At 40.6% G+C, this 26,363-nt stretch overlaps 1 protein-coding gene and 1 long non-coding RNA gene across 11 annotated transcripts in view; one reads left to right on the top strand and one right to left on the bottom strand.

Moving 5' to 3' along the window:
• LOC138764583 (uncharacterized) overlaps positions 1-6,191 on the bottom strand; it is a 40,405-nt gene extending 34,214 nt beyond the window's left edge. Inside the window, exon 1 of the long non-coding RNA XR_011358201.1 lies at positions 6,143-6,191. This is a non-coding gene — a long non-coding RNA (uncharacterized lncRNA). The remainder of the gene's footprint in view (positions 1-6,142) is intronic.
• Positions 1-26,363, top strand: part of LOC138764513 (teneurin-3) — a 4,541,667-nt gene that overhangs the window by 1,184,555 nt on the left and 3,330,749 nt on the right. The window lies entirely within an intron of this gene.

Genomic DNA, 26,363 nt, shown 5'->3' with positions numbered 1-26,363 from the left:
TGAGAGAGAAGTGCTGATCTCTGGAGACCATCTGAGTTGAAGACATCTTGTGTGGCCATCAGGTAGGACTGGAAACACTCCAGCCAGTAGGCGAATTCCTCCGGGGCCTCTGGGGACAGAGGATCGACCTAAAGCATGCCTGGCTTCATCTTGCTTCAAGGTTAAGCTACTAAAATTGTAATGCAACTGACTGCACTCAGAGACAAGTGAGGAGTGCAAACACACTTTTAATAGCTTACAATCAATGGCCGGTAAATACAATATTCCTCAGGTGAATCTGAGTTAAGGCAGGTAAACCAGGGTTTATATTGGGGTAGGTGGAGCCAGCCATTAGAACAATATACAGACAGTGGATTCCAGTTCACTGCATACTGATAAGATGGAACATATGTATATCCCTTTACAAGTTGGTTGAGGTTATTGTCCTAACAAACATAAAGTAACATATAGGCATGCTGACAGATTGCCTTTTAGAAACTCCATGGATTTCAAAGCAGTTGAAAAATCAACAAACATCTGAGTTAAGTAGTAAAACTCGAAAGTCTGCAGACATTGTGGTTGAAGTGAAAATACAATGCTGGAGAGGCGCATCTGGTCAACCAGTGTACTTTATGGAGCAAAGATAAAGGTACATAACCAACGCTTTGGGCTTGAGGCTGTCACTAAGGTATGAACTTGAGCTGAGCTAAAAATAATAACAAACAGTGGAAACACTCAATGGGTGAGACAGCATTCCTGGACAGAAAACAAAGTTAATGTTTCAGGTCTCTGACCTATTATCAGAACATATGCAGCAGGGTTTTTTTTAAAATTTTGCTGATCAGTCTGTTTCATTTGAAATCATTCCTGCCTCGTGGTTACACGATTATACATTCAAGTCCTGCTCTGGAACTTGGAGCACTGCAGTAGCTTCTGAGAGAGCAACAACATTGCAAGGTGAGAAATGAAACGGTGCTGCTCTCTGGTCTCTCAAGCAGATGGGAACGATCCCAAGGCATTTCTTGCAAAAGAGTAGCAGAGTTATTCTTGGTCCCCAAAGAAGTATTTCATCCCTTAGCCTGCATTACAGATCATGCACTCATTATCACATAGTTGCTTATGTGAACTGACTGCCTGCAAATTGGCTACTGCGATTCAATCGGCACTGCAATTCAAAAGCGCTTCACTTGTGTTTTAAAATGTCCTGAAGGGACAACATAAATTAAGTTTTTCTTTCTTAGAAGTAAAAACCTGAATATATTTTCAGTGACAGTATGGAAATTTCATTTAATAACATGTCATCGTAAAAGATTATTCACTAGTAATCTTGTCAATTGTCCTAAGATATTGCCATTAATGTTACTGTAGTGCCACTCAACTTGTAAATATTGGCTCCAATCAAAAATATTTAAGGACTGCATTGTCATTTATCAGGTACTTTATGCAATCTCGAACAATGGGAGAGAAATTCCCTCATTTTAATAATTTTAACCTTCAGTCAGAAGGACAACAGAGTCAGGGGAGTCCCAAAGGGAAGAAGCAGTAACGGGCTTGTCATATTTTAATGGGTTGAGCTCATTAACATGCCTTTTGCAAATGTTTCTTTAGAGATGCCCATGATGGAATGTAGCTATCAGCCGATTAAAACCTGGTAGCCTAAGACCACTAAAAGATTCAGGAGTAGACCTTTCAGCCTTTCATGCCTATAGCACCATTCAATACTATCATGTGACTTCAGTACCCAACTCCTTCTTTGTCTCCATACACCTTCATTATAATGGCCACATCCAACCGTTTGAAGATATCTAATGAACTAGCATCAACAACCTTCTGTGGTCAGGTGTCCAAAAGTTCATGTGCCTCTGAGTGAGAATATTTCTCCTCACCTCAGTCCTAAATTCTGTCCTTAGACTGTGACCCTTGTTCTGGAGTTTGCCAACATCAAGAACATATTAAATTTAAAAAAAATTTAAAAGAACATCCTTCCTTTATCTAACCTAGTCCTGTCAGAGTTTTATATATATATATATATATATATATACACACCAATGAGATTCATTTTGATTCTTTTAAATTCCAATGAATATAATCCTAGTCTATCCACTTTTTTTCTTCATACATCAGTCCTTCCATCCCAGGAATCAAAGAACAACAACTCTTCCTCACCCACCAAGATTATATTGAAAATTGCATCTTCCTTTGTGCTGGGTTCATCATCCCAGCAGATTGTGCTTGAGGCCAGCACAAAGTAAGTTTACATTTAGAACATTACAGCACTGTACAATGTTGTGCCGACCCATATATACCTGCCAAGAAAAAGAAACTAAATCCTCTTTACTTCATAACCCTCTATTTCTCTCTTATCCATATGCCTGAGAATCTCTTAAATGCCCTTATTGTTCTAGCCTCCACTGCTACCCCGACAATGCACTCCAAGCACCCGCAACTCTGTGTAAAAAACCTATCCCTTCACTTTGTACATATGCTCTGGTGTTTATTACTCACACCTCACACCCTGGGATAAAGGTGTTGACTGTCTACCTTATCTATGCATCTAATAATCTTGTAGACCTCTATTAAGTCACCATTAATTCTTCTTTGCTCCAAAGAGAAAAACCCTAGCTCTGCAAACCTTGCCTCATAACACTCTTACTTATGCACTTTATTGATATTTTTTGCTTTTCCTGTATTGCACAGTTTGTTTATATTCATTATCTGTTCACGGTTCTTTGTTTGTTTACATGTGTATGTTGTGTACAGTTTATTTTTTGCACTACAAATTAGTGGTAATTCTGTCAAGCCCACAGGAAAAAAAAAAGAAATCTCAGAGTTGTATGTGAAAGTCATGTATGTGCTCTGACAATAAATCTGAAATCTGAAACCTAATATATAGAATTCAACCATTTCCAAATGGGAACATGGATGGCTTCATAATTTGTGAATATTGAGCCGACAGAAAATACCGTGGAAAACAGAAATGTGGTGATTGAGTGGGCTCTCCGATGGCACGCAGCCACCATCGGCCCTTATGCCGCCGCCGACACCCACCATTGTGATGCTGCTCCCTGACTTGGCTCTCCCGCCCAACGGGACTTTCGTGCCAGCAGACCCCGGCGGCCCGAGTGCACCACGAGTGTCGCCGCTGAATCTGACCAGATGCTGCCACCTCTGCAGCTTGCCACTGACGGCCCACCCACCCCGATGATGTCACCGTGATGTTCCGCCCCTGCTCCAGCGACTCAAGGCTCCACCGGAATCCCCCCCAGCGACGAGTGATGTCATCACGCCAGCCTCCACAGTCACCCTCACAGGCAGCAGTCTTGCTCCCTGCATCGGTTGCTGCATCAGTGATATTGAAGCAGAACCAATCACACCCCCTAGCTGAGGCCATGGAAACCATCAAGGTGAACAGCCAATATGCTAACTGTCTTTTTGATTCAGGTTTGATGGAGAGCTTCATTCACCCAGACCTGGTCCAGCGATGTGCGCTTGCAGTCTATTTCAATGGCCACAAGAGCCCACTCAACGGGCATCAAGGGGTATTGTGTGGTGACCTTGAAAGTTCAGGGCATCAAATTTACAGGGTTTAAGTTGCAGGTCCTATCTCAGCTATGTGCTGTGGTATTGTTGGGGTTGGATTTTCAATGTCATTTTGAGTCAGTGTCACTGCATTATAGGGGCACCCACTCTCTGCTCTCTGTCTGCCACCACTCCATCCCGGAGGACTCCTGCCAGCATCAGCCCACACCAGTCCCCGCGCCTTGATGCTCCACTTGTAGCTTCTCCACCATCCGGATCGCTCCTCCAGCACTCTTCGCCAACCTCACCCCTGGCTAGAAACCGATTGCCACTAAAAGCAGGCAGTACAGCTTCAGGGACAGGAAATTCATTAAAAGCGAGGTGTGCAGACTGCTGGATGAGGGCATCATTGAGCCCAGTGCAATTCCCTGGAGGGCGCAGGTAGTAGTTGTGAAGAACGGGGAGAAGCTGCGGATGCTGGATGACTACAGTCAAATGGTCAACTGATTCATGCTCTTGGACGTTCATGGATGTAGTGAATCACATCACCCAATACCATGTGTTTTCCCCCGTCGACCTTCATTCAGCCTACCATCAGCTCCTGATCCGCCCAGAGGACTGCCCTTTCACGGCCATCAAAGCGTATGGCCGTTTGTACCAATTCCTCAGGATTTCCTTTGGTGTTACAAATGGTGTTGCAGACTTCCAGCAAGAGTTGGACCGGATGGTAGACCAGAACGGCCTAACAGTCACATTCCTGCATCTGGACAATGTCAGCATCTGTGGCCATGATCTGCAAGACCAAGACGCCAACCTTGAGAAATTCTTCCAAACAGCGAAACAGCTGAATCTAACCTAAAATTTTCAGAAGTGTGTCTTCCGCACCACTCGCCTCGCAATTCTAGGTTGCATGGTGGAAAACAAGGTAACCAGATCCTGACCATATGAGCCCCCTCATGGACCTCTCACTGCCCCAAAACCAGAAGGCACTCAACGCTGCCTGGGTTTTTTTTCCTACTATGCCCAATGGCTCCCACAGTTCACTGACAGGGCCACGGAAACTCATCAAATCCAATTCCTTCCCCTTGCCTTTGACCGCATCAAGTCGGACATCGCCGTGACCACTCTGCATCCCATAGACGAATCTATACCCTTCCAGGTACAGAGCGATGCATCCGACTTTGCACTGGCAGCCACCTTAAACCAGGCCGGTAGGCCTGTCACCTTCTTTTCTAGGACACTCCAGGGCCAAAAAAGCCGACACTCCTCTGTTGAGAAGGAGGCCCAGGCCATTGTAGAGGCAGTACGTTGTTGGACACACTTCTGCGCTGGCAGATGCTTCACACTGCTGACTGACCAAAATGCGGTGTCATTTATGTTTAGCAACAATTAGCGGGGTAGGATCAAAAACGACAAAATTGCCAGGTGGAGGATCGAACTCTCTACCTTTAACTACAATATTCTGTACCTGCCTGGAAAACTCAATGACCTGGCCGATGCCCTCTCCAATAAGACATGCAGCAGCGTGCAACTGGACAGGCTGCAGAGACACCATGAGGAGCTCTGTCACCCGGGGGTCACCAGGTTCGCCCACTTCATAAAGACCCGCAACCTGCCCTATACGGTTGAAGAGATCCACTCCATGACTCAAGCCTGTCCAGCATGCGCTGAGTGCAAGCCCAATTTCTTCCAATCTGAGAAGACCCATGTCATTAAAGCCACCCAGCCCTTCGAACATCTCAGTGTGGACTTCAAGGGGCATCTCCCATCGATTAACTGTAATACCTACATTCTCACAGTGATCGACAAGTACTCCCACTTCCCGTTTGCTATCCCCTGCCCAGACATGACCGCCTCCACAATCATAAATGCACCGCACAGCATCTTCACCATTTTCAGGTACCCCAGTTACATCCACAGTGACCGGGGGGGGTCCTCATTTATGAGTGCGGAGCTGAGGAAGTACCTTCTGGAGCGCGGTATTGATTCAAGCAGGACCACTAGCTATAATCCACACGGTAATGGGCAGGTCGAAAGGGAGAATGCCACCATCTGGAAAGCAATCTCGCTTTCCCTCTGGTCTGAAGGCCTCCCCACCATTTGCTGGCAGGACATCCTCCCAAATATCCTACACTCCATCAGGTCCCTGTTATGCACTGCCACCAATGCTACCTCGCACGAACGTATGTTCCCGTTCCCACGGAAATCGGATTTGAGAACAACTACACCAGTTTGGGTCACGGTCCCTGGACCTGCCCTGCTGAGATACACCATGTCCAGTACTCGAAAAACAACCCCCTAGTTGACCGGGTTACACTGTTACACGCAAACCTGCACTATACTTTTATCATTTACCTGGACGGGCGGGAGGACATGGTCTCAGTAAGGGACCTGGCCCAAGCTGGATCTAACATTGTGACGTCCCAACCCCAACCTCCCATAGGTTACATAGCGAGACACCTCGCGGATGATGACGACAGTAAACTGGACCAGCATACGGCCAATGACGACTGTGGACCAGGCAAAACTGCACCCACACTCAGGGACCCCAGCGATGATACCCTGATCCCAGAGCCATGGTGATCACGTCAGACAATCAGGCAACCCCTGCATGCTATACCCCCCTCCCCTCCTTTTTACTCACCCAGGGATCAGTTTTAAAGAAGGGGTGAATGTGATAGCATGGGATCCTAACACCACTGTATATATTTGTATATATTTACATATAGTGATAGTGATTGGCTGAGAGCCGTGGCCACGCCTACTGCCAGGTCATAAAGGGCTGCACCTAACCAGACCCAGGTCAGTCTGGACTGGTCGACCTCGATGTACTACGCTCCGGTCTTTTGCTAATAAAAGCCCTGGTTTGAGTCAACAAGTCTTTGACTCATTTGATGTGCTACACTGACAAAGGTTTGTGTGCCTTGATTAGACACATTAATCTACCAGAAAACTGGAGGACAGCTAATCCTCACAGAGAGAATGGAGGAGGTGTGGGAGAAGTGTAAATTGTAAATTTCTTCTTTTTGACTAGCATCTCATCCACCATCCAAATCGACTTGCAGGAAATGATGGAAAGCATAAAGTCAGTTATGTCCAAAAGGCTGGAAGAGCCTTTTTGTCAAAATAAAATGCCTTGAGTTTTAAGGGTTCCAGGATTTGGAGGGGTTGCTGGAAAAATGGACATATTAATGCGTTGGTCTCTTTCTAAATTCTGCATTGTGTTTCCTTAAGTTTGTTCATGTTAAATCTGAAGTGATGTTGAAATACTCAAATAGCAAATTCCAAACGCTATGTGGCTCGTTAATGGACTGTTAACATAATCTTAAGAGTTAGCGTTGATTTGGATTTTTATCACGGTGCTGCCTCTCTCCAAGATTATGCCACTTTAATTGTTTTAAATGTCAACCTTCAACCTTGCTTAGGGGAAGGGGTTTAGAATTTACTTTTTTCTTTGTTGTTAGGGTTCTATTGTATCATTATGTTTGTGCTATGGTATTTCTGAATTTTAAACTTTTTTTTAACTCATTCTTTAGCACATATCATATTTGCATTGTTCATTTTTTTTCCATTGACTAAATATCAATAAAGATATTTTGAAAAGAAAGAAATTCTCAGTGGGCTCAGGTAAATAACTTACCGTGACTGAATCATGCATTTTATTCAGTATCAGTCCATACATCATTTTGCAAATTAATTATTAAAACATAACTGTTCAATGGACAAAGCTCCCAAAGCACAAAAAAAACATACGTGTTGGTCAGTTGATTGACCACTGCAAATTGTCCCTTGCGTGCGGTTGAATGGCGGAATCTGGGGAGGAGAGGTAATAAAGAAAATCAATGGGTGGACACATCAAACAGTTTTAAAAGCAGCTTCTTCCCTGCAGCCATCAAGTTCCTGCTATAGGTGTCAGTGCTGTGCAATTGCTCAACAGAAGGAGGTGTGAGGTGCTCCTTCCATTTGATAGCCTACAGGTCACCAATGGGCAAGGTGTAGAACCAGTTTAGCCTCCTAATCATGGTCACATGAAGCCTTAAATTGCAAATGGTGGATGTTTTTAACAAGCAGATTCTAGAAATTGGAATTTATGGTTGTAAAACTAAAACACTGGGCAGATGAATCTGCTGATCAATGGCCAGGGTAACCCATCCAGTATGGTCACTTCAACTGAAGAAGGTAACGGGAAACCCCTTCAGCATTTCTCCCTTGAATAATCATGAACTCAACATCGACTATGGTCTCAGCTCAAAGATGTGAGCTTTCACCGAAGGAGAACTAGGCCTGAGCTCTTCTTCAGTTGCTGTAATTTTCCTTTCCTATATATTTTCTCCTTTTTCACACAGCTGAAAGAATGCTAGAGATAATCTGTTAGTCTGTTCAGAGAATGACAATGAGTTTATTGCTATGTACATTTCAAGCCCTAGGAGCCAGCATAGATATAATGGAATCTATGAAACCAAGTTAGGTTATTGATATGTTAGAAATATGGGAATATAAAAAAAAACATAGTGTGACATGTACTACAACTTTAATTTGTCATTATATAAATATTAAAGGTGGCTTGCTTAGCGTAGCAGTTAGCACAATGCTTTTACAGCACCAGTAACTGGGGTTAGAATCCAGTGTTGTCTGTAAGGAATTTGTATGTTCTCCTCATGTCTGTGTGGGTTTCCTCCAGGTGCTTCAGTTTCCTCCCAACTTCAAAACATACAGGGGTTGTGGGTTAATGGGGTATTTGGGTGCATGGGCTCATGGGACACTCATAACATGTCCTCCCCCTCTAAACATCATGATACTGAGATCAGGAAAGAAATGTTACAGTATTCCAATATGATACTTTGGAAAGCACCTGCCTCAGTGACTATTTTGATCCCTAAAGTTCAGACTTAATTGAAAAAGGTTTACATCTGGCTTCCAGGATATAATTTAGCCTATGCTTTTTGACAGTTTCTGCAAGTTTAATGCAAAGTCCAGTTGGATTGAAGCTCTTGAACCCTTTATGTGAACGTGGCAGGCTACATCGAAGGGGAAAAATTGCATTGTGTGTTCCCATTGGTTCTGTGTGAATGTGGGAATTGAGATCTGCGGCAAAGGGAGGGGCTGGACTCCAGTCTGCGGACGCTGTGTTGGATGTAAAATACAGTACCCTTTCATTTTACTTTGATCTTCTTTCACGTAAAATCTTGACAAATGTTGCTTTCTAACAGATTTTTTTTTCTCTTTCTGGAAACTAATGTAAAGTCCAATTATTTTAACTTTAGATTTTTTAATCTTCTCTACGTTAGTGTTTGGTATTTATTCATCGTTTCCCTGTGTACTAAAACCACCTGCACTTCTAATGTATCTCACTTACGACATCCTGCAGTTCTGCTTTCAGCTTATATGTTCCTAATGTTCTTCTAAAATGTCTCATGTAATTACCATATTTTAGAAATAATATTGTCTCAAAACAATTAAGCTCATATTTTATATTTAATATGAAAGAAATATGAAGATTTGACCATAAATGTTCTTACTGGAGTCTGACTGACTGAGATATTACAATCAAAACATGATAACAAGATTTCTGTCCATTTAAAGGAGACAGCACTAATGATGCCAGACATAAAAGCTAAATAACCTATACCAAAGATTGTCTCTGAGTAGGCCCATGTAATGAATTACTATTATTTCACATTAACCATCAAATATGATACATCCATCCCTATCAGACAAATTCTGAAACTCTATTGTGTATGTAGCAAACACATTGAGGATAACAGAGAAACCAAATAAGAAGGAACCAAAATTGAGTTTGAAAAATGGGTTCAGGAAGAGAATTATTTTTCATAATTCCAAAAAAAAATAAAACTACATCTCCCAATTCTACCATTTTATGATTTTGCTTCAGTTGCCATTCGATATCCTAATTAAAGGACTTGATCACCACTATTTGAGACAAGGCATATTTTAAAAGAACCGCTATTAACTTCCTTGAGCCATGCATTTCATTGTTTTGAAATTCAGTAATGACTTTTAATCATTGTCTTTCCAAAATATTTCCATTTCCCTTGAACTATTCAAGGAACTGTCATTGGAAAAGTTGTATCTTTATTTTTAAATGTCAAGACTTTGTTTTTTCAGGAAGTCCATTTATATTTGTTTAGAGATTCAGGATGGTAACAGGCTCGGCCCACAGGCCCATGCCACTCAAATCCACCCAAGTGACCAATTCACGTACCAATCCTATATGTCTTTGGAATGTGGGAGGAAACCGGAGCGGACACGGAGATAATGTACCACTCCTTACAGAGAGTGGCAGATTTGAACTGGGTTGACTGGCGCTGTAATAGTTTTACACTAACCCCTCCACCCTAATTCCCATTGATTTCTTTATGCTTTATTTCTCTCTCTGATCAATGGTTTGCTCCAACTAGCCAATATTTGAATTATTTGTTCAAAATCAAGGAAACAATACCTGTTGATAAATTCTTGATTCCTGACTGGATTGTGATTTCTGCTGTGATCACTCTTGGAAAGTGACATTAAGGCATTTGCCCAGCTTGACATTCAGGTTGGGAATGATCACAGAGATTTATGATACAGAGAGTAAGTGAATGGGACAATGACATGGGATGGTTAAACTATCTCATCTTTCAAGAATTAAGAATTCTGTAGAAAATGTCAGGAGCTACGTTGGGCCATGATGGTGTATACAAAGGAATGCTGCAATGGAATGGTACCAGTGGTTTCAGTTTCAAATCTGCATCAGTAACTTGTGTTGGCCAGGACTCAAAATGGTAGTATGGAATTGGAGCGATAACGTTTTTTTTTACCAAGTTCAAGTTCAGGTTTATTATTGTCTGTCTGTACACATACCTGTACAACCAGATGAAACAGCATTTCTCTGGATGACAGTACACACACACACACACACACACACACACACACACACACACACACACACACACACACACACACACACACACACACACACACACACACACACACACATGCACCTCACAAATTCAGCATATATAGTAATCACATACATACTTGAAGATATAAAATAAATATGCATAAAAATTATTCAGTTTTATTTATAAGAGATACAAAATGACAGGACACCATTCATCAATATCGCAGCTGGCAGGAAGCTATTTATCAGTCTGGCTGTTCTAATTTTAATGGTTCTGCACCTCCTTCCTTATAAGAGAAGGTCAGTGATGCAGTGTGATGGAAGGTAGGGATCCTCAATAATTCTTTTACCCCTAATTCAGCAATGCTTCCAGTAAATGCCATCAATAGAGGAAAATTAGACCCCACTGATCTTCTTGGCCATTTTAATGATGCATTGATATTGACGCAGCCAGAAAGGACGTTCTCAATTGTGCTCCTGTGAAATGCGGGGCAGTAGCCTCACCCTCCACAACCTCCTTCGGAAGTGTAAGTACATTTCCGTGACTAATGAGGAAATGTTGTGTGTCCAGGATCAGTTAGTCTTTTATTGCATCAAGGATTTGTGCTCTCCAATATCTCCATTGATATGCAGTGGAGAGGGGTTGACCTTCATCCTCCCAAAGTCTACAAACATCTCCAGACTCAGCTTATTATGTTCGTATGATTTGATGAACCTTGCAACCTCCTCTCTGCGAGCCAACTCATCATTTTTTGCTGATGGAGGCCAACTACTGTCGCATCATTTTAGTAAACTTGTTGATTCTATTTGAATCAGCTGGAGGAAGAGAAATGGATTGAGCACAGAGCTCCGAGCTGGGCAAGTGCTCAGTGTGATGGGATTTGAGATTTTTCTGCCATCCTGGACTGTCTGTGGTCTTTGGCAATTTTTAATATTAATGAATGAATTGCACTAAATATGAAAAGAGAAGAGCAATAATTGTAAGATAACACAATTCTGCATTAGAGTATTGAAAAGAGCTCAAAATGGAACAGTAAGCCTCTTTTAATATTTGCAGTTGAACAAAGGGTTGAATCATTATGCTTAATCAATTGGATTAATAATAAAATGATAACACGATTGAGTTAAACAGTGGAGATCACTAATTACTTTGCATTCAACAATAGCAAAACCAAGGAGATGATTGTGGACTTTAGGAGGATGTCAGTAATGGAGAGGGTCAAGAAATACACATTCCTGGGTGTCAACATCTTCAAGGATCTGTCCTTGAGCCTCCACATTGATGCAATCACAAAGAAGGTTTGCCAGCGGCAGTACAGTAGGCCATGGAGAAACATGCTGGTCTGGGTATGAGAAATGAAATTAAAATGGCTGGGCACTGGGATGTTGAACAGATGGAGCAAAGGTACTCAATGAAATGAATTCCCCAAATGTACCTCTTAAAATTTTCACCTTTCCACCTTAACCAATGTCCTCTAGCTTTTATCTTACCCAACCACAATGGGAAAAGTCTTGTTTGTATTTACCTGTTCTATACCCATCATAATTTAGAATATGTCTGAGGAGATTTTGTATGTCACTGAAGACTCTCGAAAACTTCTACAGGTGGACTGTGGAGAGGATTCTGGCTGGTTCCATCACTGCCTGTTATGGAAGGCACAACTCTCAGGTCAAGAATGAACTCCAGAGAATTGTTCACTTGGCCTGCGATATCACAGCACCAGACTTCACTCCATTGAAGACATCTACATGAGGTGGTGTCTTAAAAATGCAGCCTCTATCCAGGCTCCCACCACCCAGGCCATACCCTCTTCACGCTGCTACCATTGGGGAAAGGTACAGGAGCTTCAAGATGAGCACTCAGGACAGCTTCTTCCCCTCTGTCATCAGATTCCTGAATATTCAATGAACCAATGACACTACCTTAATTTGACTTTTCATGCACTCTTGTAAGCTGGTTTATATGAAGATGTTGCCGCAACACAATGAACATAGTGACTTGTTCATGATAATAAATTCTGAAACTGATTCAGAAAAATGGATGGCATTTTTCTGGTTGATCTGTCTGGAGGAGGTGTAAATAACATGAATGAGGAAGAGAGGAATGAGAATAATGCCGACATTTTGAGATAGAAGTTGCTTCAAACGTGAAATAAAAGGAAATGCTGGAATTACCAGCAGATCAGGCAATACATGAGAAGAGAGAAAAAAATTGAGTTAACATTGGGTCATAAAGAGAGCTTTTTGGGCATATTAGCTGTATAAATCAAGTAATAAGAACAGGAGTTGGAATGTCACATTGAAGTTCTATAAGACATTAGTGAGGCAAAATTTGGAGTATTATGTGCGGTTTTGGTCACCTACCTTTAAGAAAGATATCATTAAGATGGAAAGAGGGAAGAGAAAATTTACAAAATATCAGGACTTGAGGGGCTGAATTATGAGGAAAGGTTGAATCGGTTAGGACATTATTCCCCAGAGCATAACAGAATGAGAAGAGTTTTGATAGAGGTATTCCAAATTATGATGGGTAGAGAACAGGAAAATACAAACAAGACTTTTCCCATTGTGGTTGGGTAAGACAAAAGCTAGAGGACATTGGTTAAGGTGGAAAGGTTAAATTTTTAAGAGGAACATTTGGGGAATTAATTTCATTGAGTACCTTTCCTCCATCTGTTCAACATCTAGGAACTCCCAGTGCCCAGCCATTTTAATTTCATTTCTCATACCCACACCAGCATGTTTCTCCATGCCCTACTGTACTGCCAAGCTGAGGCCACATGCAAATTGGAGGAATAACATTAAAAAAAAACATAGAACATTACAACACAGAAACAGGCCCTTTGGCCCTATCTAATCTATGTCAAACTATTATTCTGACTAGTCCCAATAACCTGCACCCAGTCCATAGTCTTCCATAACCCACCTATCCAAGCATCTGTCAAAATTCTATTTAAATGTTAAAAATGAGCCTGCATTTACCACCTCAGCTGGCAGCTCATTCCACACTCCCACCACTCTCTGTGTGAAGAAGTTCCCCCAAATGTTTCCCCTAAACTTTTCCCCTTTCTTATATTTTTAACTTTGCAGTCTCCAACCAGCTCGTGTCTACATAGATTTCTCCAATTTCCTGTAATCTCCCCTCTTGTTTTCTTAATGAAACCCCACCCCATTTCTTCCATTCTGGCCCCGTTCCTTCTTTCCCTTTCCTTCTCCCTGGCCTCTTTACCTGTCCGCCACCCACATCTTTCTTCCTCCAGCTTCCCGCCACTTCTCTCTTTGAGATCCCCTTTAGGTTAGAGAAGACAAAGGCAGATCAGGTGACTTTACAGAACAAGCCCTTTTAAAATTAGGTCTCAGAGAAACCAAAGTATATGCAAATAGGGCAGAAGCATAATTCTGAGATAATAATTCAGCCATGGGCATGTGAGCTCAGGGAGCCAAATACCATATTCTTACTCCTACCTTTTATGTTTGTGTGTTCTAATGAGAGAAATCCATTTTTTGTAAGACTACCAACAATAGTCATTTTCTTGATAGTTCTCTGAATTAAAAGAATTTTCTTTGAATGTTTTATTTTTTATGAGAGCAAAATGAATATGAAAATGCCAGAGGTACTATGTCTTGTACACTATCATTCCCATTTTTATATTATTTGATAGATCAGGTTAGATATGCACAGAGCAATTTTCTCTCTGTATTCCTCCATTCTTCATAGGGTAAAGATTCAAAGCTAAAGACAATATTTGCAATTGCATCACAGAATTGACAAATAACTGCAAAATGACTCTATGAAGCATACTAATTGATTTAGTCTATGATTCGATTAAAAATATATTGCATATTTGCAGTGTGACACTACATTTGTTTTACCTTCTGATCTGAGGGCTGGCTCCACTGAAAATGTAACAATTCCTCAATATTCCAGTGAAAGCATTTCAGACAACCGGATCTAAATCAACAGGATAAGTGGGCCAAGGAATGGCAAATGGAATTTAACTCTGAAAATAGTGAGGTGTTGCACATTGATAAGTCAAATCAGTGTAGGATTACAAGATGATGCGCTGGAGAGTGTTATAGAGCAGAGGGAGCTAGGCATACAGGTGAACAGCCCTTGGAAGTGGCAACTCAGCTGGATATGGTGGTGAAGGTGTTTAGCATTTGGACCTTCTGATTCAGCTATACAAGGTATTCATGAGACCCCATTTAGAGTACTTGTCAGCCAGTTATAGAAAGGAAATCAAAAATTGGAAGTAGTACCGAGGGGTTTCACCAGGATGTTGCTGGGGCTGGAGAGGTTGAGTTGCAGGGAGTTGGGTCTTTATTACCTTGAGCGAGCGAAGGAGGCTGAGAAGTGATCTTTCAGAGATTTACAAAATCATGAGGAGTATGGAAAAAGTGAATGCTCACAGATTTTTCCCAGGAAGGTGGGAGAGGAAAGATCTCACACAGCCCTGAGGTGCTCCAGTGCTCAGTGTGACGGTGCTCGAAGTTCTGCAGAGAACCCGGACAGACTGTGATCTTTCTTTTAGGAAGACCAGAATCCAGTTACAGAGAAAAATGTTGAATTTCAGCAAGGCTCTCCACCAGTCTGTCAGGTATAATTGTATTAAATGCCGAGCTGAAGTCAATGTACAGCAGCCTGGTGAATAAGCATAATGATCACATTAATAATCTCTCTCTCTCTCTCTCACTCTCTCTCTCTCTCTCTCTCTCTCTCTCTCTCTCTCTCTCTTCCCCCCTATCTATCTATCTCTCAGAAGTGGATAGGCACTTGAGTGAGAATGATTTACAAGGCCATTTGCAAATAGTAGGGGATCAGTACAACTGGAATAAAATGTCCAAATGCTTTCTCTCTGTCATTCAATGATTTTATTCTAGTCTCTGATTCCCTGGATAATTGGCAACAAACTATTTTTGGATTGGGATTTGATTGACAGTGTCTGGCTCAATCTGTTGACAGGAATTGCATTTGCCAAGAAAATATGAGATTAATTTTTTGAGGCTTGTACATAATCTAGGAAACCAAAAATCTTAGAACATAAAACACTACAGCACAGTACAGACCCTTTGGCCCTCGATGTTGTGTCAACCCATACATTCTTTAAAAAATACTAAACCCTTCCTACCCTGTAACCATCTATTTATCTTTCATCCATGTATCTGTCTAAGATTCTCTTAAATGCTTCTAGTGTTTCAGCTTCCACCACAATCCATAGCAATGCATTTAAAGTACCCACAATTTTCTGTGTAAAAAAAAATTACCCCAATGTGTCCTGTAAACTTCGTTTAGTATTCTTGTCCTCTGGTGTTTCTCATTCCTGCCCTGGGAAACAGGCACTGTCCGTCCACCCTATGAATGCCTCAAATAATCTTGTAGACTACTATTAAGTCTCCTCTCATTCTTTTATGTGCCAAAGAAAAAAAGTCCTAGCTCAGTTAAACATGCCTAATAATACTTATTTTCCAATGCAGGTAACATACTGGTAAATCTCCTCTGAACCATCTCCATAATTTCCTGTAATGAGGTGACCTGAACTGAACACAATACTCTAATGTGATCTCACAAGAGATTTGTAGAGTTGCAACATGACCTCTCTACGCCTGAACTCAATCCCCCTATTAATGAATCCCAATGTCCCCTAGGACTCCTTAACTATCATATCAACCTGTGTGGTGACCTTGAGTGAGGTATAGATTTGGACCCCAAAGTCCCTCTGTTCATCCACACTCTTAAGTAACTGACCATTTACCCTGTACTCAGCCTTCTGGTTTGTCCTTCTGGAATGCATTACCTCATACTTATCCAGATTGAACTCCATCTGCCACTTTTACACCCAACTCTGCATCCTGTCTGTATCCTTTGTAACCTTCAACAACCTTCAGCTCCATCCACAACTCATCCAAATTGCATATTGTGACAGATTATATTATATTTTATATTATGTATAGATATGTTTTAAAGGAGATAAATTATGTTTTTTTTTAAGTGTAGGTCACAAACAAACACAAACATTTCACAACACAGATCTAATTTAAAATGCCAGAGCTCTGCTCAAGCCATACAGTCCAGGCTCCCAGTGCCTTTGTAAAGACAATGGAAACTGCTTTGCTGATGAACTTCACAAGTAGGAGTTAATTGGACATGCTGTGGAGTAATGGATTATTGTTTTGGAAAGCAACAGATCAATGGACTCAGAAGATTGGGTCTGGTGCCACAATCTGTCTGAAGGCAGTTTGCTGTTTTAAGAAGGTCATGTGGATTTGCAAGCAGAGAGAGAGAGAGAGAGAGAGAGAGAGAGAGAGAGAGAGAGAGAGAGAGAGAGAGAGAGAGAGAGAGAGAGAGACCCAACAGGCTTTCTATAAGAGAGAGAGAGAGAGAGAAAGAGTCTGCTGGTTTCCTGCAGTGGCTTTTGGAAGCTTGTTTGAAACCCAGTTTTGAAGATGGGTTGTGAGTTCTTAGTTCAGCCTGTTCAAAGTCCTTGTGGTCCATATAAGAGGAGATGGTTTATAATATTTTGCCAGAGATAAGGGAAACAAAAAAGGAAACCAGAGGTACCTGAGAGAAAGAGGTTATCATCTGGAAAATCTTGATGGGGCAAGTTTCTTCAACAAGACACTGAAGTGGCCAATCAGAAGGAATCAGTTTGCGTGTGTCCAATGTGCAACAAATCTCTCTCTGAAAACCAACAAGAACCTTCCTAAGCGTCAACCATTTACCTTTCAAGCACCAAAGCCTTCTGAAGATTCATAAACGTTAAATTCTGTGCACAGTATAAGAAATGCCTGATGCCTGGAGGAGTGAGAAGTGAGATTGGACTGTGAATGAAAGAACTTTTCTGAACTTATACACACATTTCATACACATGTGCTTAGAATTAGAAGGGCATTAAGTTATGATAAGTTAAATTAATAGTAATAAGTTAAAATTTGATTCTGTTTTTATGTTTAAAGAAAATTAAACATAAATTTTGTTTAAGTAACCATTTGTCTTGGTGAATTTCTATTGCTGCTGGGCTTTAGGGTCCTCTGGGCCCGTCACAGTATCATCCACAAACTTACTGACCCATTCTCCACCTCTTCATCCAGGTCATTTATAAAAATCTCAGAGTAAGGGTCCCAGAGCAGATCCAGTAGTCACTGACCTCCAGGCAGAATACTTTCCTTCCACTACTTATTTCTGTTTCCTAATTGCAAGCCAATTTTTTGTCCAAGATTTCATGGATCCCATGACTCATGACTTTCTGAATAAGTCTTTCATGGAGGACTTTGTCAAAATGCCTTGCTAAAATCCATGTAGACCATATCTATCACTTTACCCTCATCAATTTATTTTGTGACTTCTCAAAATACTCAATTAGGCTTGTGAGGCACGACCTTCCCTTCACAAAGCCATGCTGACTATCCCTGAGTAGACTGTATTTCTCCAAATGCTCATAGATCCTATCCTTAAGAATCCTCTCCATAGTTTGGACACCACTGACAAAAGACTCACCAGTCTATAATTCCCTGGATTCTCCCTAATTCCTTTTATAAACAAGGGGACTACATTTTCAATTCTCCAATTTTACGGCACCTTCCCTGCGGCTAGGCTCAAAGATCATAGCTAACACCCAAGCTATCTCTTCCCTCAATTTCCACAGCAACTTGGGGGTATATTGCATCCAGCCCTGGGGACTTATCAATCTTAATGTTTTTAAGAAGATCCACCACTTCCTCTTCCTTAAACTCAACACTGTCCAGAATCAGAATCAGGATTTATTGTCATGAACAAGTCATGAAATTCAGTGTTTTGTGGCAGCATTATGATACAAACATAGGAACATAGGAAGTAGGAACAGGAGTAGGCCAAAAATGGCCCATTGAGCCTGCTCCACCATTCAATATGATCATGGCTGATCAGCAAACATTCATATTATTACAACCTTACAACATTATTATAAAAAAATTAAAATAATCATGCAAAAAAAATGTCTTTGGTTCATTGATTATTCAGGAATCTGATGGCACCGGTGAAGAACCTGTCCTTGTGCTGTTGAGTGCTTGTCTTTAGGCAAGCACTCAACAGGATAGAGGCTGCTTTTTTAAGACACCACTTATTGTAGATGTTCTCGATAGAGTCAAGTCTGGTGCCTGCAATGTTGCAGACTGAGTTAACAACCATTTGGAGATTATTCTTGTTCTGAGAGTTGGGGCTTCCATAATAGGCAGTGATGCAACCAGCCAGGATGCTCTCCACGGTACATCTGTAGAAGTTTACAGGTATCTACGGTGATGTAGCAAATCTCCTTAGAAACCTCACTAAGTATATCCGCTGGCGAGCCTTCTTTGAGATTGCATCAACATGGAGGCTCCAGGACAGATCCTCAGAAATATTGACACCCAGAAATGTGAATTTCTTGACCCTCTCCACTATTGAGCCTTCAATCAGGACTGGGTCATGTTCCCCTGACTTCCTCCTGGTCCACAATCATTTCCTTGGTTTTGTTGATGTTGAGTGCAAGGTTGTTGTTACACCATTGAATGAGCTGATCCATCTCCCTCCTGTACACTTTGTCATTACCATTTGTGATTCACCCGACAACTGTGGGGTCATCAGCAAACTTGTAGATAGCACTGGAATTGTGGCTGGCCCCACAGCCATGGGTGCATAATGAGTATAGCAGTGGGTGTACATCCAGCATGCAAGCTTGTTCTATCCAGCCTCACCCTGATCAATGTCCTTTTCTCTTGTGAATACTGAAGCAAAGTATTCATTTAGGACCTCCCCAACCTCTTCCACTCCAGGCACATATTGCCTCCTTTATTCTTTAGTGGCTCCACCTTCATTCTCGTCATCTTTCTGTTCTATACACATAAAATGCTTTGGGATGCTCTGTAATCCTACATGCCAGGTCCTTCTCAAGCCCCTTTTGAGCTCTCCTAAGACCTTTCTTAAGCTTCTTTTTGGCTACCATATACTTCTTATGAACCCTTGCTGTTTGAATTCTGTAACCAATATATGTTTCCTTCTTCATCTTGACGAGCTGCCTCACATGTTTCATTAACCACGGTTCCCTTTTACTACCATATTTTCCTTGTCCCAGTGGGACAAACCTATCCTGGACCCAGCACAAGTGACCGCTAAATGCAGGTCATGCCTTCTTCTTACTGTTTTGATCAGGAATGAGGTCCAGGGGTCTGAAGACAACCAGCCAACATTACAAAAAAACAGCTTCTTCCCCTCTGTGATCAGATTTCTGAATGAACAATGAACTACTTCACTTTTTCTCCCTTCTTTTGCACTAATTATTTATTTTTAAATAGTGCATTTATGGAAATGTAATTTATAGCTATTTTTGCACATGTAGTTCACCATGCTACTGCGCCAAAACAACACATTTTGTGATACATGTTCATGACAATAAACCTGATTCCTATTCTGGTTTGTGTGTGTTTGCCTGAAGGCAAATTTGTTTTCATAGCTTATGGGATTAATGAAGCACCAATTTGCTTAAGGTACAGATAAAAGTTATGGAAATAATGAAAAGTCACACAGCTTTAATCTATCCAAAGAAGTGAAGAAAACAAGATTAGATTTAAAAAGTAGGAAAGTGATCCAGTCTTCACCAGATGCACTGAATTGGGATGATTATTGACTCATTGTTGCTCAGTGTGACATTTCAGATATATTTTTTATAATGCACTTTCAGGAAACCGATAAGATCTAATGAGCCTCTATTATTGCAATTCTGAATTGCTAAAATTGACAAACCCAAAGGATGCGTTCACTCACTGAATCACAATTGACCATCAAGATCCCATTTACATTAATCTAATTAATAATTCCAAAAGTATGTTTTTGCAATTCCTCTGGAAGCTTTTATAGATTTTGGCAGGTATTGTACTTTAAAGAGATAAAACAGCAATTGTTACTGAGGTCACATGATCAACTATGATTGGCTCAAATCTTGGCTTAGAGTTGAAGAACTCCTTCTTGCACCTACTGTATATTCTATGAGTCTATGATTTATAGACAGCAGAGCTGGGCAACATGGTTCAGCTGACTGTCAAAGTTGTTACAGCATATTGAAGGAGAGACTTTTAATCAAGCCTGTGACAACATCACATTACAAAGGGTCCTGCTGCCTTGCAGGGTGATGTTAAGTTTAGTCAAGATGGCTTTGGGCAATGTCCATATCAAAGGATCCAGTGAAAGGATGTCATTGGTATGTATAGATGGGCCACAGTAGGAGTAACTTTGAACTTGTTCTATTTTATTCATGTTAACCATATGAGGAATTAGGGAAGGGAAGTTGAGGGTGGGTGGGGGGGGTGGTGGGGGAGTGAATTCCTCTGAGTCATAGCAAAGTTGACTGGTAATTTGATTGTCTCTGCTGTGGAAAGTGGAATGCAGTTTTGAATACAGACGTCAATGTTCTCCCTTTTCTTGCATACAATCACTGTTTGCCATTAAGAGCGTTAAAAAGTTGTGTTGTGGAAAATAATCAATTACACTGCTGCCTATAATAGCCTGAATATGTCTCAGATTGTCTGATCTCGGAAGCTAAGCAGGCTCAGGACTGGTCAGTACATGGAGGGAAGACCACCCATTTTAACTAAGAGATGTAGGTCTCTGTAAGGAGCGCTGGTCGAAGTGGCAACTCTCTATCTTCCTTAAGATAGACAAATGTAAAATTATTTCATGTATGTTACATTCTAAATAGAGTATTATGTGAAAATAATGGAACCTTTACCTTTTCCTTTATTCTATGGACAGGATCTTTAAAGAAGAGTGTATATTCAATATCTTGTAATAACGTAATATTTTTAAAGCCACTGTGTGTGGATCTGGTCACCTTGCTATGGGAAGGATATTATTAAGCCGGAAAGCTGCCAAAGGCATTCACGAACATACAATAGATGATTGTGGGCTTCAGGAGGAAATCAGGAGAACAGGATCGAGGGTCAAGAACTTCAAATTCTTGGGTGTCCACATCTCCGAGGATCTGACCTGGAGCCTACATTCAATCATGAAGAAGGCTCGCCAGCGGCTATATTTTGCAAGGTGTTTGAGAAGATTCGGTATGTCAAAAACATTTGCAGGATAATCTGACTGGCAACATCACGGCCTGGTATGGAGGCGCCAATGCTCAGGACAATAAAAAACTCCAGAGGGTTGTTAACTCGGCCTGCGACATGTCACCAGACTTCTTTCCATCGAGCACATCTACAAGAGGCAGTTCCTTAAGAAAGAAGACTCTATCCTCAAAGACCCCCCACCACCTAGGCCATGCCCTCTTCATTCTGCTACCATGGGGAGAAAGATACAGGAGCTGTCTTCAGTGGCATGAAGGCAGCTTCTTCCCCTCTGCCATCAAATTCCTGAAAGATCAATGAACCAAAAGACACTGCCTTAGTTTAACTTCTGTGCTTTATTTTTATTTTTATTTTTTTGCCAGATGGTTTAAAAGAATATTTGCACGGTGATGTTGCGGCAAATCAATGGCTTTTGTGACTTTTTCATGATAATAAATTCTGATTCCGATTCTATTACCAGAACTGGTGGGCATGAGTTGTGAGGACTGGCTTGATAGACTCAAACATTTTTCATTGGTGTTCAAGAGGCTGGGAGGTGACACTACAGAGGAATACAAAATCATGAGGGGAATAGATAAGGTGACTCATCGGTCTTTTCCCCAGAGTAGGAGATATTAATACCATATTCATATGCATATGTTTGAGGTGATGGGCATGTCATGCAAACCATCTCAGGAGCAGGCCAAGTTGAGCACAGACCACCATGGTTACTGGGTGTTTTAAAAAAAACTTGTCTCCTCGAACAGGCTGTTTGAAGACTATATGGAGCCATCGGCATCAGGCCAGGCAGTAGGACTCTGCAGAGCAAAGCTGTGTCTCTGTTCATCGCTGTCATAAAGTCATTAATAAATCAGTAAGGAATTTAGGAGAAATCTTTACTCTCAGTGACAATGGTTGGAATTAATACATTGTTAAAAAAAATAGAGGAACTGGATAAGGAAAAAAGTGCAAAAAGATTGGAAGTGTGGAAGAGATAGATAGAAAAAGCACTGAGAAACATGTAAACTCTGGCAATGAAAAGATCACCCAAATGGCCTGTTTCTCTGAGTAAATGCAATGTAATTAACAGATGATTTGATCATTCAGCACCCACAGCTGTGCAAATGTACATAGTTAATCTTATTGATGGATACCTTTTGGGAGATGCATAGGAGCTATTTGCATCTTCAGACACAGATCAATAAGTAAATCAAGTGAAACCAGTTCGAGTTGAGCCGGTTAAGCTGAATGGGCAGCAAACCAGTGTGAAATTGTCCAGTCAATATAATGGAGCTCAATGCATGTGTGGTAGGCATTTCTAAAGCACTGTTATTCTTCAAACCTCTGAACCATTGGCACAACAAAGCACCTAATGAACAAGACACACATAGTGAAACTTCATTAAGAGAAATCTCAGCAGCAAATGATCAGTGGCATTGATTTTGAATTGCTGTAATTCTCTGACTACAATTTCCTCATCAGGAGTCTCTTAGAGCAATTTGAAAACAGATAAGTCAATTAGGAAGAAAAATTAAATTTGTAACCCATTTTCTGAATGAAGTAGCAATCAAATTCAAAGGCATTCACCTTTACAATAAAGACAACGTGAAGCAGGCAATCAAAAATTAAAGAACATTGCTCCCAATCTTCCACAGTAATGAAATTTGATGGGCGAAGTCTGGTTATTTTAATGCCTTGATTGATGGCAAGTTCATTTTGATTCCAGAATTATCTCACATGTTAAAATGGACACCAGAGAGGGTTTCAACCCTTAAAAGTATTCTTCATTTTCCAACCTAAGAGATTTTTAATTCTCAAATTAATATAACATAGCCTACTTAGGTTGACCTGAATTCAATTTATACATAAGAGAGAAAAAAAATTCACTTAGTGTCTTGAATCTTGGTGTTTCCATTGACTTCAGTGAACCTCTATACCTGTCCAATGTCTCAGAACGTTAAGAAGCCATTGTCTATAGAAAATCTGTACATTGGCACTGAATGTGAAATTTGATTTGTCTTCTTCTCTCACATCCCTTCACCCTGTAGAATTCTGATGCTTGTGAGCAAAGATTATATTTACAGATCACATTAAGTTTATCATCAAAATAAGCCAAGAAGGTCACCGAGGGATCGCTTTAACTTATTGTCAACATTTATTGGGAACATGGCATAAATAGGGCTCAAAGAATTATAGAAGACCCTTTCCATCCAGCATACAGTATATTTGTTTACACAAAGTTGGTGGAGAAACCCGGCAAGTCACGCAAGTCACGTTATCTTTATGGAGCAAAGATAAAGATAAAAGATGCATAACTAACATTTCGGGCTTGAGCCCTTCATCAAGGCATTTTTTCTTTCTTTGGCTTGGCTTCGCGGACGAAGATTTATGGAGGGGGTAAATGTCCACGTCAGCTGCCTTCTTGAGTTTCTCCTCCAATTTTGTGTAAACTACAATTATAGCGTCTGCAGATTAATGTTGAACACATAGTATCTTTGAACCACTACCATCAAGAAGGAGATACAGACCGTTAAAATCAGGACTTCCAAGCTGGAAAATAGTTTATTCCATAGGCTGTGAGATTGATGAACAGCATCCTGTAACTAAGTAGATCATTCCAAAATATTTAAATATATTTATTTTAATTATATCTTTATTTATACTTTAACTATTATGTACTGTGTATTATGTGTGTGTGTGTGTGTGTGTGTGTGTGTGTGTGTGTGTGTGTGTGTGTGTGTGTGTGTGTTTGTGTGTGTATGGAGAAATACTGTTACATCTGGTTGTTTACTTACAGTCAGATGATAATAAACTTGAGCTTGAAAATCACCTTCTGGATTATTGGTCCACATTTAATGTTCCATAACATGGTCAATTGCCCTCATTCCTCCTGCAGAGATTAAGATATTAAGTTTGAATTTGCATTTGTCATGAAGAAATGCTGCATATTCTGTGTCCTCCAAAAGTTCACCTTTATTTTTCAATCTAGCAAAGATTGATGGGATAAGAATTGTTTTTTTTTCTGTACAATAGCAGTAAGTGAAATATTTCGGGCCATCACAGCTATGGACACAGGAGCATTGCAATTAATTTATTCAACAGGAGTTTAATTCCCATGATGGCAGCTGTGAAATTTAAATTCAAGTAATTAAATAAATCCAGATTAAAAATCAAATATCGGTAATAGTAAGCATGAAACTAAAATATAGTCATTAAAACTACTGTGGTTCCCTGATGTCCTTCAGGGAAGAACATTTGGCCCAGCAGACCCAGTAGTAGCTCTTAACAGTGGAATTAATTAACAATGGAACAATTAGGGATTGTTGCAGTACAATATCAAATTACAATAACCAGCCTTGACATGTCTGTCTCATGCATTGCCAAACTGAGGCCACGCATAAATTGGAGGAACAACTATCTTCCACCTTCCATCTAGATGGCATTAACATTGACTTCTACATTTTCCATTAGTACCCCACTCCCCCCCCCATCTATCCATATTTCTTCTTTCCTCTAGCTCTGTTCTCTCTCTCTTTATTTTCCCTCTGTCTCCTTTCCTCAGATCTGTATTCATAGAGCCACACCCTCCCCCAATTAATTCTCCCTTCTCCTCTCTTGTCCTCCTATCCGTGTCCATTTATGGCCTTTTGTCTGTTGGTCAATGCTCTTCCATCTGAACTTTATTTCCTTCTCCCCAGATTTTAAATTCAGGTGACTGCTTTTCAATCATACCTAGAAGAAGGGCTAGGCCCAAAATGATTTTACCTCCTATGGAAGTTGCAAGACCTGTTGAGTTCTTCCAGCACTTTTGCGCTTTCATTTGACTCCAAGAGCATCAGTTTTAAAGACTGTCAGAACTCACACATATTGGTACAAAATGTTGTCTTAGTTACTGGATATGGGCCATCTGGCAGGCATCATTTATTTGAATACATGCTAAGCTCTTAAAGAAGATCAGAACGCACAAATTATTAACAAACTGGTTTTATGGACCTAAGACTTTCTTGGTAATAAAAACCTGAATGAGATCATATACATTAAATACTTCAACAGGAGACAGTGACTAATGAAGTAGGGTTATTTGCAAAATTTGCTGCTTATTAGAACATAAAATATCCTTATGGGATACAATATCTATTCTAATTCAACTCCTTGTCAAAACGGAAGCATGCAAATCATTTCTTAGAACTGAAAAGAGCACCAATGGAGCAATTAAATTGAGATGGAATAAACTATTATCTAGATTTTAAGCCAACTGTTTCTGAAATGTAACTGACAAGTTAAAAGACAAGCTGATAATTCTGCATTTTTAAATATTAAAAAAAATTAGACGTGCGGCACAGTACCAGGCCATTTTGGCCCAGAAGCCCATGCCGCCCAATTACACCCAATTAACCTGCACCCCCAGTACATATTTTTGAATGATAGAAGGAAACCGGAGTCACAGGGAAAACTCACGCAGACATGGATAGAGCGTGCAAATTCCTTACAGACAGCGTGAACCAAATTGTTTGTTGATGTTTCAGATGTGTACAAATGAAAATAGGAGAAACTGGAAAGATACAGCAAGTCAGGCAGCATCTATGGAGAGAGAAGTAGGATTCATATTTTAAGTTGAAACCTTCATTAGAACTGGAAAAAAGGAGAAAATAGGGTAGTTTTGAATTGCAGAAAAGGTGAAGGAGGGATGGGTCATTCAGAGGCAATATAATGATAGGCTGATAAATTGTTGGTGAAACTATCTGGCTGACAGGTAAATGAGGGAGTGACGTGTTTAATTTGTTTTGATAGGTAAATGGTGTCGATGTATTTTACATAGTTGAAGGTAAATGAAGGAGAGACATATAGAAGTTGTGAAAAATGCAGTTTAAAGTTGTAATCTGCAGATGCTAGAATGTAGAAGGAG

This window comes from Narcine bancroftii, chromosome 1 (genome assembly GCF_036971445.1).
Source record: "Narcine bancroftii isolate sNarBan1 chromosome 1, sNarBan1.hap1, whole genome shotgun sequence".
NCBI lineage: Eukaryota > Metazoa > Chordata > Chondrichthyes > Torpediniformes > Narcinidae > Narcine > Narcine bancroftii.
Note: the sequence above shows the minus strand (reverse complement) of the source record. Positions and strands in the feature narration are given on the sequence as shown.